Genomic DNA, 18,685 nt, shown 5'->3' on the forward strand with positions numbered 1-18,685 from the left:
GTGTAGCCAAAGAAATAAAATTAGATTGCAGGTTATAACCAAAGATTTTTTTTTTTTTTGTTACACGGTCTCACTCTGTTGCCCAGGCTGGAGTGCAGTGTTGTGATCTGAACTCACCACAACTTCTGCCTCCTGGGCTCAACCAATTCTCACGTCTCAGCCTTCTAGGCTGAAGCAATTCTCACGTCTCAGCCTTCTAGGCTCAAGCGATTCTCATGATTAAGACTGCAGGCATGCACATTCATGCCTGGCCTATTTTTGTATTTTTAGTAGAGAGGGGGTTTTGCCATGTTGGCCAGGCTGGTCTTGAACTCTTGACCTTGAATGATTCACCTGCCTCAGCCTCCCAACGGGTTGGGATTACAGGTATGAGCCACCCTGCCCAGCCTATTTTTATTATGAATAACAAAAGATTATAGATGTATTTGCATGTTCTAGAATATACTAGTATATTTATCATTTTCCCATTTTTTTAGGCTCAAGAAATGTTTGTCTCTCCTATGATCTTTTTGATTTATAGTACTTGTAATGGTCTGCAAATTAAAACTAGATAAAATGGGTACCACTGTATTTCCTCCTCATAAAATTAAAGAAGTTTTCTTTTTTTCTTTTTTTTTTTTTTTGAGGGGGGGTGAAGAGGGCAGTTTAAGAGAGAAAAACAGATAAATGTGATTTTTACCAGTTGACTTCTAGTTCTAACCCCACAGCCTTCTGCTGTGCGAAAGTGCAGTGAGGCGGGAGGCAGCAGTCCTACTTTACCCATCTCAAGGAAGTCCAGTGAGCTACTGCTCTTTGTCAGCCCGAGTCTCTTCAAGCCTTACTAACACTGGCAAAATAATGTAGATATCAATGATAGGATTTGCAACTTAAAGTTACTTTCCAATGTTCGGTAAGAGGAAGCAACTTGCATGGATCTAATCCAGTTCTTCTAGTATGAAGATTTATATTAGTTTTGTATATAATCCAATTTGTTTTCCTCTTTGATCTTTTGAATACAGGCATACCTCAGAGATAAAGGAGGTTTAGTTTCAGACCACTATAATAAAGTGAATATTTCAATAAAGCAAGTCACACAATTTTTTTTTGTTTTTTTTCTGGGGCATATAAAAGTTATGTTTACACCATATTGTAGTCCACTGTGTGGAATAGCATTAGGTCTGCAAACAAAAAATGTACATACCTTAATTTAAAATACTTTATTGGCTAAACAATGCTAACAATCATCTGAGCCTTCAGGAACTCCATCTTTTTGCTGGTTGGGGGTCTTTCCTTGATGTCAATGTCTGCAGATTGATCAAGATGGTGATTGCTGAAGGTTAGGGTGGCTGTGAGCAATTTTTTTTAAAATGCAACTACAATCAGTTTCCCACACTGATTGACCCCCTCCTTTCAAGAACAATTTATCTGTGGCATGTGATGCTGTTTGATAGCATTTTACCCAAGGTAGAACTTCTTTCAAAATTGAAGTAAATCCTCTTAAAGTTTGCCACTACTTTATCAACTAGGTTTATGTAATATTCTAAATTCCTCGTTGTCATTAGGAGAATGCTTACAGCATCTTCACCAGTAATAGATTCCATTCTAAGAAACCACTTTCTTTGCATATCCATAAGATGCAACTACTTATCCATTAACATTTTATCACATAATTGAAGCAGTTCTGTCACATCTTTAAACTCCACTTGTAGTTCTGATTCTCTTGCTTTTTCTACCGTTTCTTCAGTTACTTCCTACACTGAAGTCTAGAACCCCTCAAAGTCATCTATGAGTGTTAAAATCAAGTTCTTCCAAATTCCTCTTAATGTTTATATTTTGGCCTACTCCCATGGAAAACAAATGTTCTTAATAACATTTAGAATCGGGAATTCTTTCCATAAGATTTTCAATTGATTTCGCTCAGATTCTTCAGAATAATTTACCTATGGTAGCTACAGCCTTACAAAATAAAATTCTCAAATTATAAGACGTGAAAGTCAAAACTACTTCTTGATCCCTGGGATACCTAATGAATGTTGTGTTAGAAGGCATAAAACATTAATGATACTTTACATCTCTGTCAGAGCTCTTGGGTGACTGCGTGCATTGTCAATGAGCAGTAATATTTTGAAAGGAATCTTTTTTTTCTGAGCACTGTGTCTCAACATTGGGCTTAAAATTCTCAGTAAACAGATGTGTTATCATTCAGGTTTTATTATTCCATTTATAGAGATCAGGCAGCGAAGGTTTAACGTAATTCTTAAGGGCCACAGGATTTTCAGAATGGTAAGTGAACATTGGCTTCAATTTGATGTCACTAGCTTTATTAGCTTCTAGCAAGGGAATCAACCTGTTCTTGGAAGCTTAGAAGCTTAGATCTCTGTAGCTGTGAAAGTTCTAAATGGTATCTTCTTTCTGTATAGGACTATTTTGCCTTCATTGATAACCTGTTTTGTAGCGTGGCCACCTTCATCAATGATCTTGACTAGATCTTCTGATTAACTTGCTGTAGCTTCTATATCAGCTCTTGTTGCTTCACCTTGCACTTTGATGTTTTGAAGACAGGTTCTTTTCTTAATCTTTGTGAACCAACTTCTGCTAGATTTAAACCTCTATTATATTTTTCAGTTTCCTGATCTCCCTCAGCCTTCATAGAATTTAAGAGATATAGAGCCTTGCTCTGGATTAGCCTTTGGTTTAAGAGAAAGTTGTGGCTAGTTTGATCTTCTATCAGATCACTAAAACTTTCTCCATATCAGCCATAAAGCTATTTCACCTCCTTAGTGTTCACATGTTCATTGAAGCAGCTGTTTTAATTTCCTTCAAGAATGTGTCCTTGGCATTCATAACTTGACTAACTGGCACAAGAGGCCTAGTTTCTGGCCTGTCTCAGCTTTTGACATGCTTTCTTCACTAGAATTAATTATTTCTAGCTTTGAACATTAATAGGCCATTGGAGGGTTATTAATTTGTTTAATGTCAAAATTGCTGTGTTTCAGGGAAGAGGGGGCTTCAAGGAAAGAAGGACGGTGGAGTGACCAGTTAGTGGAGCAGTCAGCACACAAGCAATTATCAAGTGAGTTTGCCCTCTTGTATGGATGTGGTGTGTGGCATTCCAAAACAATTACAATAATAACATTAAAGTCCACCAATCACAGATTACCATGAAAGATTAAGAATCATAAAAAATTGTGTAATATCATGAGAATTACCATAATGTGACCTCCAGGCATAAAGTGAGCACGTGCTATTGGAAAAATGGCACCAATAGAATTGATTAATGTAGGGTTGCCACACATCTTCAATTTGTAAATAATGAGATACCTGCAAAGCACCATAAAGTGAAGCACAATAAAATGAGGTATGCCTGGACAATCTAATTCTCTTCCAAACCCTTCCAGACCTTACCCAAAATGGTACCAATTGGATCACTAAAGTTCTGCCCCTAGCTCCTCTTTACTGATTTGTGTATGATTATTCTCTAGCCACAAGAGTACCTAATAATTAGGGCTTCTGGGAGTGGATATTATATTGCCTGCTTGGTCAAACTTCCACTGTGTTTTTGATTAGCTTTACTTTTGTGGTCATAAGTCTATCATCGTTTTACAGATTCCCCCTTCTTATTTTAGCTATTTTTCTCTAAGGTCTTGTGACCTCTACAGATTTCCAGAGTGCACTGAATTCACATGTACATAAGTCCTCACAATGCTATCAGTAGATTCTGGGAAACTATGACTTTAAGTAAAACGACATATGAAAGAAACAATTTTCTTTCTCATTAACATCATAATGAAATGATTTTGAATACCTGCCTTGTATTGCTTAACGTTGCATTTTTCAAGAACCCTTCAACAACATTAAGTGATGACTTCCTGTGCTCTAAGACTTCTTAATGGGTTATCACATCATTTTCTCTCTTCATTTCTAAAGCCCTCTCATATAGTCACCTGTACTGTGCAAGTCTCTTTTCAAGTATGTTACAATCACTTAACATGAAGTCAACTATGTTACTGATATTTAGTCCACAAAGGTCTTCGTTGTTTAGCAGTGACTTTTTAATTCAAAGGAATGATGGTGCATTAGCTCAAATGCAAAATTTTGATTATCAGAAAGGTGTCATACTTAACTTAAAAAATATACGCTATTCCAAAAGGATTCTACAGTGTGAATCCTTTCCTCTAAATCTTCATGTCATTATTTTCCAGACAGCCTGGCCTAAGGTAATTATTTTGCTTCTCTTTGTGAAATCCATTGAGAACAAGTCAGTGGATAATAAATGTGAATCGGAAAATCTTCAGCACATTCATTTTTAAACAATACTCCACAATGACTAGTTGTTTTTGATTTGGTCCCCACTGGATGAAAGCAGCACAGGGATCCAGGCTGCCTGATAGCTTCCCAGCACTGGATGATGTGAATCAGGTTTTGACATGTTGTTTTAATATTTTGGCTTTTATTCTACTTAGGCACACAGAGATACTTCCTCTTCATTAATTTAATTTAAGTCTTATAAAAGCAGACCAGATTGAAATCAAGTAATTTAAGAAATTTATTACAAACATAACTCTCTGCAGTTATTCAGGAGACTTGACTGCTACATATGGAAATTGAAAGTATGGAAAATGATTTTAATAAGTAAATGAGAGATTGAAGTGTTAGGTGGCCAATTTGTACCTTAAAATAATACTAATTTTATTTTTTCATTTCCTGTGAAAGAAAAGAGTGGTAAAGACTATTTTTAAAGGACTCAATAGTTATTGGGTTATTTTCTCAAAGTAATGTTCAGGATTTCTTAAGAATCCTTCATGCAAAGCTAATGTGACACATTTTCTTTTACAAATCCTGATGAGTAGATTCAGCAATTTTGATATAGTTGATCAGTCAGTGCAGTTAGATAACTAGTAACATTTATATTTTGAGGTTATGTAATGCAAAAGCTATTTAAAAATAAATAGTATATAAATAGTATAAACAATAAATAATACAATTCTGAGTCTAGAATGCCAAATGAAACATATTAAACACTCTCATTTACTACACCTCTGTACTTATATTTTAGAATTTTGTGTTGGTGATGCGTATTTTTTGTTTTACAAAACAGGTTGCATCATTTTCTTTCTTGCTTCCATTCCAACTCAGGAACATATCAGTGGAAGGAGATGTTTCATGATCTAAGTAAAGGGAGTTAGCAAGGGGGGGAATATTAGTCCAGGACTTCAAGTTGAACCTGACGAAGGGAGTTTAATGTTTATCCCAAATCACTTAATCTAGGAGGTCTACGTGGTAGGTTGACCAACCTACAATTGCTTCCAGGTTAATTTCTATGCTTAGAAAGTTATTACCCTCAGTAGACACAGAACAAGAACATGAATGGTAGACAGCGGGTGATAATAATAGCAACTTAGGTTTCAGTTTCTCCTTGAAGGTGGATTAGTCAGCCAATTGGACAATGCTGACGAGAGTACAAAGGGCATAAGCCTATTCCTAGCCAGTACGGAAACTCTGGTGTACATAAGAATCAGTTAAGATGTTTATTAAAAGGAACTCCTTATCATGCCACTTTTAGAAATTATAATTTAGCATATGTATTATAGAACCCAGGGAGCTGCATTTAAAAAAATAATTTTAGAACAGTTTTCGAATAATGGAAATTTTAGAAGAGATTTAAAATAATGGAAAACTTATAAAGTTTGTACAGTGAATTCTCAGGTATCTCAGAGCCAGAGAACTATGTTTACATGAAATAAACATGAATATGATGCATATGTTCTGAGACTCTCACACTAAGAATGTTAGATTCCCCTATTGAGGAAGCCAAGATGAGAATGTCTGGATTTCAGAAACATCTTAGTTTTTCTGTGTTAATCACAACCTGGGCTCTTGGGGCAAAAGTTAATGGGGGTTGCAGGTGATAGTGGTAGGAATTATAAAGAAGCTGAGAGTAATTGCCCATGAAATACCAGAACTGGTGATATGACTAAATTCTACAAGATTGAGAAAATGAGGCTGCTGATACATTTCCTATTTCAGACAGGAACAATCCTAGTTTGAGCCTGCAGGTAGGAGATTTCTGTAGATCCAAGTGAAAGTCATAGGAGAAGCCAAAGAGTTAAAAATTTTATGAAATATATATTGAACTAGTTAATATATAAGTCTTACTAGAAAACATCTTTTATAGAATATAATGATATTACTGGCTCATAGAGTCTCATAATTAGTGAGGAAGTCACACTAAAATAAAATGACGTGAAATCTTTAAAGTACAAATTATATTGCTTTCAATGTACAGATAGTCCCTGACTTATGATGGTGTAAATAAAAATTTTTTAACTTTGTGTTGCTGCAAAAGCTTTATACATTCAGTCAAAACCAGGCTTTGAATATCCATATGGTCATTCTGTTTCTTCACTTTCAGTACAGTAGTCAATAAATTACATGAGATTTTCAAAACTTTATTTGAAATATGCTTTGTCTTAGCTGATTTTATTCAATGTAAAATAATATAAGAGCTCTGAGTATATTTAAAGGAGGATAAGCTGTAACTGATGTTCAGTAGGTTAGCTATGTTAGCTGCTTTTTGACTTGTTGATGTCTTCAGACAGCTATGGATTTATTGGGACATAACCCCATCATGAGTTGGGCAGAAGCTATTCTATTTGTGAATCATTATGTATACCTTGTTTTGGACTAGAAGTAAAATAATCCTTTAAGATGTGGTTGTTGAGTCCAGGTGTGGTGGCTCATGCCTGTAATCCCAGAACTTTGAGTGGCTGTAGTGAGTGGATCATTTGAGGTCGGGAGTTTGAGACCAGACTGGCCAACATGACAAAACTCTGTCTTTACTAAAAATACAAAAATTAGCCAGGCATGGTGATAGGTGCCTTTAATCCCAGCCTCTAGGGAGCCTGAGGCAGACAAATTGCTTGAACCCTGGAGATGGAGGTTGCAGTGAACCGAGTTTGCGCCATTATATTCCAGCCTGGGTGACAGAATGAGACCTTGTCTCCAAACAACAACAACAATAACAACAACAAACCATAAACAACAACAACAACAACAACAACATCAAACCTGAAATGGGAGTTAAGGTTAAATAATCCAAACAAGATCAAAGAAATGGCATTTAAAAAACTATGCATTTTTAACAGTTATTTAAAGGAAAACTTGACATGTATCTCTGAACATATCTGAACAAAATATTTAGAAAATAATTTCATAGTTTAATTTATGAACTAGTTTCATGCTTTAATGAACGTATCACAGAAATTAACATAAATTCATTGTAATGAAACAATTTATATATATCTGACAGTCTATGACAGCTGAATTAATGTGTGTGAAGTGCCAGTATTAATGATAAACATTAATAAATGCTGCATATAATTGAATTGACACTGATATAAAACAGTCTTCTGCTAGTATACAAAATCCATTTAACCAGGCAGAGATGTTAGTTTCTTATGCCTAATAGGAACACAATTTCAAAGTAAAACACTTAGTACAAATTCTCAAAGAAACTTCCTTTATGCTGCCTAAGCTTATCTTCATAAGAGCTAATGTTCTTTAGTACAATTTGTTTAGAAAATTACAGCATCAAATAAGTTTTCATAAATTACAAAAATTTGTAAAATATGTAATAGCTACTCATTCCTGACTGCCTTTTTTAGTAGTAGAATGCTAATAATACATAATGCCAGCAAAGTCGGTGCATCAGTCAGGGCCTGCATTGTATACTTATCTTTGAATTGTTCCAAAGCAAGAGTGCATTGGGTTATTCCATTATTATACTAATTTTTGTGATAAATGAAAAGAGAATGATATTGAAAATAAGATATACCTACCATTCTTTTAAGTTTTTTAGTGAATTATGTAGCATCAAAAGAAGATCATATAGCTGAAATGTTCTTCGCCTCGAAATAGCTGAAATCTTGTCCATGGATGAAAGAAATTAACTTGATATGTTTTGTTGAAAATTTAAAAGAAATGTATGGTAACAGTCTGCCCCTTCCTTATTATTTGAAGATAAATGTGCCCAGAAAGACCAAATGATAACTAGAAGCCAACACTGTCCAGCATTTTTGATCATCATTATTTTTAGATTCTGTAACATTTTGGGTTCCAGCCTCTACTGAAATACACATTCACTTGAAATGAGTCAGGCCATTGCTTCTGGCTCAGGATTGACTTTGTCTGATCTTACTGTTTTTCCTCCAGCATTCCACAGCTCTGCCTCATGGCTTACAGTAACTATTATACAAATGTTTGGGAAAATCATATGGTGTTGTTAGATGCAACCGAAAATAATTTTATGCACATACAAATTTGAGACAAATATGCATACAAGCAAGAGGTTTAGTTGCATTCAAAATCTATTGGAAAAAAAAGAATCTTATGAACTAAGATTGTTTTCTCCATTAGACTCTAAATAATATATTTTTTAGACATGAAGTGACTTTGTATATAACTTTTCTCAGAATTAGTTGATCATTTAGTTTCAGACTGAACAAATAAACACCGAATACCAAATAATGCATGACAGTTTTCTCTCCTAGTTTTACAGAACCTTTTGCATTTATCTTCTCCAAATCATAAAAAGTTGCTGTGTGAAAGTAAGTAAAGAGAAGTGAGCCACTATTCACGCATTGACATACATTGTATCATAAGAATCAGGCTGGTACCAGGTCCTCTAATTTCAGGCTTAATTATCTTTCTTTAGTAGCAGAGAAGGAGAGTTATATGCTCATGTGAGATTAAGGGATGGAGCAGCAGGAGAGTGAGGATGGGGATTTTGAACTACACGGAGACCAGGAAAGAGGGAATAAGACTATCTTTCCATTCTAGATCTTCTTTCCTAAGAAAGATGTAGTAAGTCAGGAGGGAATGAATTTTGTGATCCAGCATTCTAAGCATCACCTCTCACAGTGACTTAGGCAGGACGGCGACTGGAATGAATGGTTCTTTCATGAAACTTTGGTATAAGTTTAATTGGGAAAGCACAGTAAGCTGATCTCAGACGTAAATGCATCCTTAACATGTCTACACCGTAAATAATTCTGCATATTACTAAAATGTTTGTTTTTGGCCGACAGCAGCATGTTCCAGATTTTATCATTTTAATGACCTTATGTTGGAAGATTCCACAAAACGTGGTAATAGTCGTTAGTAAGTCAGAGACCAAGTGAACTGTGGAAAAATTCTTTTCACACTCCACCTCTTCATTGGAACTGATTTTTTTTCTTCTTTTTGAGGGTTAAAAGCCCAAATACTTGACTTTTTGAATACTTAGCTTATTTTCTAATTTTAAGAATATCTAATTGCTATTGAATCATAAAACTGTCAAACAGTGAATCTTCTTGAAATCAAATACTTTTTTTCTCTGCATTGTTTTTGTTGATTCAGATATGACAAATTCTTGGGACTGTACTGTGGGAAATGACCTTAAAAGGCTTTCTTTCCCCCTGGCAATCTCTGACAAGCTTTCATTAAGCTGGCTGAACATTTCCAGTAATGAGAAATTTATCATTTATGGGGGCTGGTATAAATTGCTGGTTCACAGCAGACTCTGAAGTCAGATTTTTTTAAAAAAATAAATCCCTGTTCTGCCCCAACTGTCTCATTAAATTATTGTGATAATTTGATTAGTTAATATACCAAAATTATTCATAATAGGTGACACAAGGCAAATGCCATGTAATAATTATTTTACACCACAAGGCCACTCATTTCATTTCTGAATTGATATGTTTTTAAATAGTTATAATCTATCTTTAATTTAGGCTGTGCTTTGGCAAACTTTTCTTGTGAAGGGACAAGTAGTAACCATTTTCAGACTGCGTCAATGGTTTGACACTGCTATGAAAGCACAAAAGTAGTCAGTGACAATACATAAATATATCAGTGTGGCTGTTTTTCAATAAAATTCATTTACAAAAGCAGATCATGCACTGGTATGGCCCACAGGTCATAATTTGCTGACCTCTGATTTATAACGTTATTTCAATCCTTTTTTTTTTTTTTTTTTTTTTGAGATGGAGTCTTGCTCTGTCACCCAGGTTGGAGTGCAATGGTACCATCTTGGCTCACTGCAACCTCTGCTTCGTGGGTTCAAGTGATTCTCCTGCCTCAGCCTCACACGTAGCTGGGATTAAAGGCACTCACCAGCACACCCAGCTAATTTTTGTATTTTTAGCAGAGACAGGGTTTCACCATGTTGGTCAGTCTGGTCTTGTACTCCTGACCTCAATCAGTCCACCTGCCTTGGCCTCCCAAATTGCTGGGATTACAGGCAGGAGCCATCTCATCCGGCCCAATTCTTTTATAAGTAGTTGATTGAGATGAAAAGTGTGCCTTAAGCCTAAATTGAAACATATAGCGCCTGTAAAAGGAAATGCTGAATTTTATACTCCCTTGACAACATTTGGACTACCAACTGGATAATAACTGCCTACCTGCCTGCACAGTTGCAGAGAAATAGCACTCACAAGGTCACTATTAATTAGAGTGAAAACTTGAAAACAAAAATCTTAAGGTCAAATTTGTGACCACAAAGCTAGTATCCAAATAATCTATTGAAAAAAAAAATCAGATAGCTTTTAAATGAAGACATTACACCTGCTGTATTATATTTTCATTTTGAGCAGCAAAAGCTATACATAATTTTATAAAGTATAAGAACCTTGTCTGCAAGTGAATTAGCACGCAATAGGATAGGTTCATAACAATTTAATTAAGAACATAATATTTTATATAAATAGAGGTTTAAAATGCGACATACAATGATTTGGAATTTAAATTAAGAATGTAAACTATTTATGTGATTTTTTAAAATATCAGTACCAATTAGATATTTTATTTCAAAATTATATATAAAGTATCAGAAAAGAAAATAGTTAATACTTTTAATAGCATACTATTAAGAATAAATATATCAAAATCTGAAGACAATTGGTTCTACATGCACAAGAATAGTATTGAGCAGCTTCTAGTTTTAAAAAGTACATGTCAGAAGTTCTTTTTATAGCTCACATAGTTATAAATTTAAATAAGACTTCTAACTCTATCTATATATGTATAAGTATGAAGATATTTTATACCTTAAATATAAAAGGTAGCAAGAGGTAATGCAATTATAAGTCATTTTCTAAGTGTAAACTGCTTGGTTATAATACTTAATGCAAATTATGTATAGAATATGTTAATATATATTTTACTGTTGTCCTTCTGTATAAAGTATACAGGGCTTTTGTATTAATATTAGGCTACCCATATGTGGGAATAAGAGTGTTAGTAGGATTGATGCAAGAACAGATTGGAACTTGTAACAAAGGTAATGTAGAATGAAATAGAAATATTAGTAATATTTAGTTTCTGACTTTCAAAAAACAATTATACAATTGTATACACTTTCAATCCAGATATTGTTCTAAGGAAGGATCTCTCAAATTCCTTTTTTCTTCACTTAGTATCTCACTTGTCACCTAGCTGGTAGTATTAAGTACACATAAGTATATAGCGGAGGAGAACACTCTAGTAGCCCCTTACATTTTAGCTGAGATGGAAAGAGGGGATGTTTTAGGGCATTCAAAGAGGACACAATTCTTCATTGCCTCTAGGGAATGTCGTGCAAAAGAAAGAAGAGAGAAACAAGAGATAGATCAATCAGGCAGATCCTGAATTTCTTTCTATTCTGGATTGAGAGGAATAAAGTATGTTTGGGGAAACGAGGAGAGAGGTAAGTGCCTAAAGTGGTCTAGCATTCTCCTGTGGCTTTTCCTTGAAACTATGAAAGAAATCCACATTTCAACCTTCTCTATGTTAATCTAGGATGCAGTCCCATTGAAGTTTGACCAAGGTGGGATTTCAGGGTGAATTCTCCTGAGCCAAAATAGGTGTTTATTAGTGACACTGAGTACTGGGCAAAGAGCCATTAGGCCTGTGGTGGTGTCATGTTGACAGACTGGGGCAACCCTGCAGTATAGGCCGGGAGACCTCTGGGCCGCTGGGATGGGCAGAAAAAACAGTTACAGATTTTGATATCTGAAACCAGTTAATTCAGTTCTGGAAGAGAACATCAAATATGGAAGGGAGCATTTAATGAATAAAAAGTCAATACATAAAAGTAAAAGAGCCTATAAATATATTGTTTTTAGGTTTACACATTAGAAAATGGCAGAAAAATCAATGGCAAATGGACATGTGATATTGTCAAGCAAACCAGCTGAAGCAAGCAGCATGTCACTAAAGTCCAGGATAAAGTCTCCCTTATTCCAACTCATAAAGATGTATAGCCCCATATCTGTCACCCTATACTCCCTGTCTCAGTCCCATAATGCTGCTGTAACAAAATGCATAGACTGGGTAATTTATAAACCATAGAAATTTATTGCTCACAGTTCTTTAGGCTGGGAAATCTAAGATTTAAGCACTGGAAGCTTTGTTATTTGGTGAGGGCCCAATCTCTTCTTCCATGATAGTGCCTTGTTGCTGCAGCCTCACATGACAGAAGGGAAGAAAGGATTGAATAGCTCTCTTGCACTTGTTTTATATGGTAATTAATGCCACTAATGAGGTGTGATGGTTAATATTGAGTGTAAACTTGATTGGATTGAAGGATACAAACTATTGTTCTTGGGTGTGTATGTGAAAGTGTGGCCAATAGAGATTAACATTTGAGTCAGTGGACTGGGAAAGGTAGACCACCCTCAATCTGGGCAGGCACAATCTAATCAGCTGCCAGTGTGGCCATAATAAAAGCAGGCAGAAGAAAGTGGAAAGACTAGACTGGTTTAATCTGTTGGGCTGCACCTCTGTCTCATGCTGGATACTTCCTGCCCTCAAACATCAGACTCCAGGCTCTTCAGCTTTGGGACTTGGACACGCTTTCTTGCTCCTCATCTTACAGGTAGCCCATTGTGGGACCTCACCTTGTGATCGTGTGAGTCAATACTCCCCGATAAATTACCCTTTATATATACATCTCTCCTATTATTTCTGTCCCTCTAGAGACCCCTGACTAATACATGAGGCAGAACCCTCATCATTAGGAGGATGTAATCACTTCCTAAAAGCCGTACCTCTTAGTAATATTATACTGGTGAATAAATTTCAACATATGAATTTTTGGGAGACATATTCAGACCATAGCACTCTCAGAGGTCATTGGGAAAAGAAACAGAAGTGAGGGTGAATTATAAAGGATACTGATACTCTTTCATTTAAGAAAGAATGAGTGCTACTTGAAGGAAATTTTAAAATTATCAAATTGATTTAAGTTTAAACCAAATTAGACATCAAGATGAATCTGTCCACCTTAGTAATAGATATATGTTTTGATGGCAGTCCAGGTGCATTGTAAACAAAATAAATTATGCACAGCCGAGTGGTAGTAAAGTTGTATTGTGCTTCCATGTCACAATTATATTTTATAAAATGCCTCCTTGATAGAATTTCTTCATATAGATACCTAAGTTGTGTTTGTGTACTACAAATAGTAAAGCATAAACTTTTAAAATTATGATAACCAAAGTTAAGAAAAAAACTTGAAACATTGTTAACAAATGTATTCATAAGACTCACATTACCTGTTGCTGAAATATTTCTCTGTGCCAATTATTAAGTTATCCATTGTAACTAGTTAGTTATTTACAATGCCTATTAAGTATTTCATAAGTGCTCAACTCTGTCATGGGCTCTAAAATGATATATAAGTTCTCACTTTGGGGAAACTTTTTTTTAAGACAAAATTTGAGTTCTTGTAAAATTAGATAATAACTCTAAGAAATCATAGTAGATAATATAAAATATGGTACAAATAATTGTTTTTGAAACTCAAGGAAAATATTACCATAGATTAACTTTAGAAATTCATAGATTATTTGCACATACACATCATGAAAAAGTTAGATTGAGGGAGATATGAAGGGAAGCAGAAATGGAGAGTGGCATAAGTGTATCATGGAAATGGATACAAAGTAAAATTTGTATTTGGAATGAATAAGAAAGCACAAAGAAAGTAGCAATACTCAATATTCAGAAGTTTTTTAATATTAACTACTCTATTATTGAATAATTTACTTGTATGTTACTTGTCTCAGAACTACTAAATACAAGACACCTTATAGACTGAATATTTGTGTACCCCCACCCCAAATTCATGTGTTGAAATCTTTACTACCAATATGTTAGTATTAGGAGGTGGGGTCTTTGGGAGTTCATTAGATCATAATGTAGATCCTTCAGGAATGGAATTAGTTTCCTAATAAGATGGGCCAGGAGCTCTTTGGTTCTTTTTCTACCATTTTCTCTTTGGAGATACAAAGAAAATTATGCTCTCTTCAACCTGGGAAAGGTTATTCACCAGAACCTAAACAAGCATCCTGAACATGGACTTCCAGCCTCCAGAACTGTGAGAAGTGAATGTTTCCTGTTCAATCCACTAGTTTATGGAAATTGTTATAGCAATGCAAACTTACTAAGAGAAGATTTATATTTGAACTCAGATGTTTTAGCTCCTTGACTTAAGCACTTTGCAAAACTAAAAGACTAAGTCAAATGAAAGTGGGCACTGAATGTCAGGTTGAACAGTTCAGACTTAATGAAACAAGAAATGTGGTAACATAAACAGATCTGCCTATCAGTAACTTCTGCTAGAGTTTATAATTAGAAGATATGATGTAAAAAGAAAATATAAGTAATATAGCATCAACATAAAATTTAAAGCTACCAAACATATGTGAAAATAATATACACATTTAAACATGTTATTGGAATCATTTTCTCAAATTCAAAGTAGGATGTTACTTTCCAAACACTTAAACATGTGATTAAAAGCAACAATTCTATAAGAATAAAGAAGAGGGACTTGGGATGGCCATGGCTGAGTATTTAGAATTATTTGTCTATCCACTCCAAGAGTATGGATTCATGATGGTGTTATTTCACCATGCTCAAGGACCAGGGGTCCAGTATTTGGTAAGTTAAGAATTTAGGAGAATTTTTCAGGTGCCATTATATTAAGAACAATGCATGTGATTCAAGATAGGATAAGAAGAGTTGGCATAATGAATAGAACCACCCACTTAGCTAAATGAAAGATGGCCCTAGAATTACAGCACATGTATTAATTATAACTCTAGTCAAATTTATCCTAATCGTCTACGATGGAAAAGATTTAGAATCATAAAACTTAACAACTGGTTGGAGGGAAGTGGTAAGATCCAAAAACCAGAGATCTGTTTAAGAATATTACCTAAAAGAATACCAAGACTCACATTCCCCTTTGTACCACATAGTCAAGATTTATTGGTGCAGATCACTAACCAATTCCCTGGGGAGAAAAATGAATTAGGGGTAGAGATCAAAGGTACACTTACAGAAAGCAATGACAGTGATTTTCAACAACATAGTATAGACGTATAGGTATTTGGTAGGTACACGGGAGCAGTTGCTCTTTGGGCCACTGCTGTTGAGATAGTATATACAGTAACTTGAGGATAAAGAGGAAATTCAGCCATCTCAGCAATGTTGATCTGAGGGCATTGAGAAAATATGGAATTAAGTGACTATTTTTCTTTTTGGAATGCCCAAGTCGTTCAGTGGGCTGGAAGAGAGTATTTAATAAAAAACATTTTAAACAAATCGCAGAATTTTTACAAACTATGGAGGAAGTTTCCCCATACTTTTATTCCTGATATAATTATTTCAGAGATCTTTTTGGAAAAATGATTTTTGAGTGAGCCTAAAGTATTTGGGATGTGGTATAAAACACTTTGCAGCACACAAAACATTTCCACACTGTTGGGGAACATTTACTGTCATGCCATGGGGAGCGACTTTAGAGAACACTGTCTTTAGAACCTCTAGAAAATAAATAAAATGACACAAAATTAAAGTGCCCAAGTAGTGTCGCACTTATAGATTAATAAACTGGCAGAGATTGTCATGTGTTTTGAAAAAGTTGTATGTAAATTTAATAAATAGTTCATGAAAAATAACATTACCAACTAGCCTTGGTAATGTCTTCTCATGAAAGATTCCTCACAAGACTAGACAAACACTGTATTTCCTAGATTTGAGAATCAGCCTGAATTATGGCAAAAAGGCAATCATTTAAAAAGTACTTGTTATTTTCCAAGTATTGATCAAATACATGTAATATTTGATGGAATATATTTCTGAATATTCTGGGTGATGATAAAATATAAGGAAATATCATTACTCTCATATTTTCTTAGACTTATACTTCTATTTGTGACATTTCCACTTTTATGTGTTTTTAAGTTTTACTTACATCTGAAGCCGTATAATATATGTCAAATCTTTTGTGAAACTATATAGCTAACTTGAATATGCCCTTAGATAAAATTAGTCTAAAGGAGAAAGAATAAAGGAACATGCAGTTTGATGACAAAAGAAGTATGAAAAGTAATTATGAATACATTATGAAAATAAATTATGAATTTTGGAAGAAATTATGAATATCAAATATGTTTAACTCTACCAGACACTTATAGTCACAAAATGATTTCAACATTGCTTTAATCATTTGGCATCAATATTAACAGTTCTGTAATGTTTGATCACTGCCATTTTCCCATTTTTTCTGCTAATGATTTAGAAAAAAAATTAAATATACTTCATTAAGCATATACCATTTCCTTTTGTTATTCTTCATCAATTAATTTTGAATCCCGAGACCTTGATGCAATTCAATAGTATTTTAGGACATATTTACATTTTTAATATACGCAATCATCTCATTTATGAAGAAAGACAGTGTTATTTTTTATTTCTGTTTTTGTGACATATTTCTTTTCCTTGTCCTCCAATAGTAGGTTGAGTAAAAGTGATACAAATGGACATTCTTGCCTAAACAATCTTGCATTCCTTGAACAAATATAATTTGATTAAAATTGATTATCTTACTTTAAAAAATATTTCTGGATTTAGTTTGCTAAAAATTCATTTATAATTTTAACACTTCTAAGAAAGATTGGCATATAATTTTTCTTCTTGTAATATTACTTTGTTTGAGATTACTGTTATGCTGCCTTTTTGAAACAAGCTGGAAAATAGATTCTCTTTTTCTTATTCTCAGGGAGTATAAGTAATTCTTACATTCCTGTTCTCTGAGTTTAGGTTATTTCTTGATTAAATGTAGGGATTTACTGGTGTAGCCCTGGGGGCATGGTGTTTACTTGGTGAAAGGAAATTGAATTACTAAATTTATTTAATAGATAAAGGTCTAATATATTTTCAAAATTTCTTCCTTTTTTAATTAGGGTAATTTCTGTATTTTTTAAAGAATTTTTTTTCTTTTTATTTAAATTTTCCAAATTATTGACAGAAATTTACTTATTGTTCTCTTGTTAAATTTAGTATCTTCAAGAATATCTGGTGCTATCCTTTTTATATTCATAACGTAAAAAATATTTTTTTATTCTTGGTTCTTCTTACTAGGGCCTTTACAATTTTATTGTTTCCTAATTTTAGGCATTATTTATTTCTATGAGATATTTCTTACCTTCCTGTTTTATGGTTTTAATTATTTTCTAATGTATGCTTTTAAAGGTATAAGTTTCTTCTTAATCACAGCTTCAGCTAGATCCCTCAAATTTTGATTGTTTTGATACATTTTAAGACATTTTTACTGGAAGTTCTCTTTGATGAGTGGGTTAGAACTGTATTGTTTATTTCCAAAATATTTAGAGATTTTTGAGTTATCATACTTTTTTCTTGTTTAATTTTATTATGCTCAGCATGATCTCGAAGTTTGCTAACATTTGCTCTTTGAACATGCAAAGTTCCAATGTAGATAAATGTTCTAAAACACAAGAAAATAATTTTCATTCTGAAATTTTTGAGTAAAGCATTCAAATAATTAGGTGAGATCACATAAAGTTTTTCAAATAGTCTACAACTATGTCTCTTATTTTGTCAGTGATTGAAAAGGATATATTAGCCCACACCAAGTTGTACATTTAGATATGTATCCTTTTAGCTGTCTTCTTAACCTATTTGTGTTTAGAATATGATTTTTGATGTTAAAATTAGTGAATCTCCCTGTTGGCTCCTATATCATTAAGAAATTTTTTCTCTTTATTGTTAGTAATGACTCTTGCTTTAAAGTCAATTTTCTTTTTATTAGTTGTTTATTTTGTATCTTTTTCCTTAAGCTTACAGTTTGCATCTTGTACTATAATTAAGAGATGTCTCTTAAAAGAATGTAACAGGGCATTGCTTTAAAATCCGGCCTAGAAATGTTTGTCTTTTTCAGAGCGTTTCATCCATTTACATGAGTTTGGGTTTAAATCGATAATCTGACTATTTCTTATTGATTGTGTCACTTGTTCCATACAAAATTTTCTCCCCTTACTTAATATTATTTAGAGTTAATTAGGACTTGTATTAAATATTTTTCTTCTTTAGCACTTTGTTACTTGCACATTCTATAACTACTATTTTGAGAGTACCTTGGAGATTACAATATGGAATGTTAACTTACTTAAACTATTGTATTCAATAATATATTAACTACATTCCAGATGGTACTAAAACAGACCCATGCTCCACAAAGTTGGTCCACAGACAAACAGTATTGGCATCAGTCAGGTGCTTGCTAAAACTGCAGAATGCTCAGGCCTCACCTTAGGCTTCTGTGTCAGATCCTGGAGTTTTGTAAGAATTCTGGGTGTATTTTATGTATATTAAA

The sequence above is a fragment of the Cebus imitator genome, unplaced genomic scaffold, assembly GCF_001604975.1.
Source record: "Cebus imitator isolate Cc_AM_T3 unplaced genomic scaffold, Cebus_imitator-1.0 Scaffold133, whole genome shotgun sequence".
In the NCBI taxonomy this organism is placed as follows: Eukaryota; Metazoa; Chordata; class Mammalia; order Primates; family Cebidae; genus Cebus; species Cebus imitator.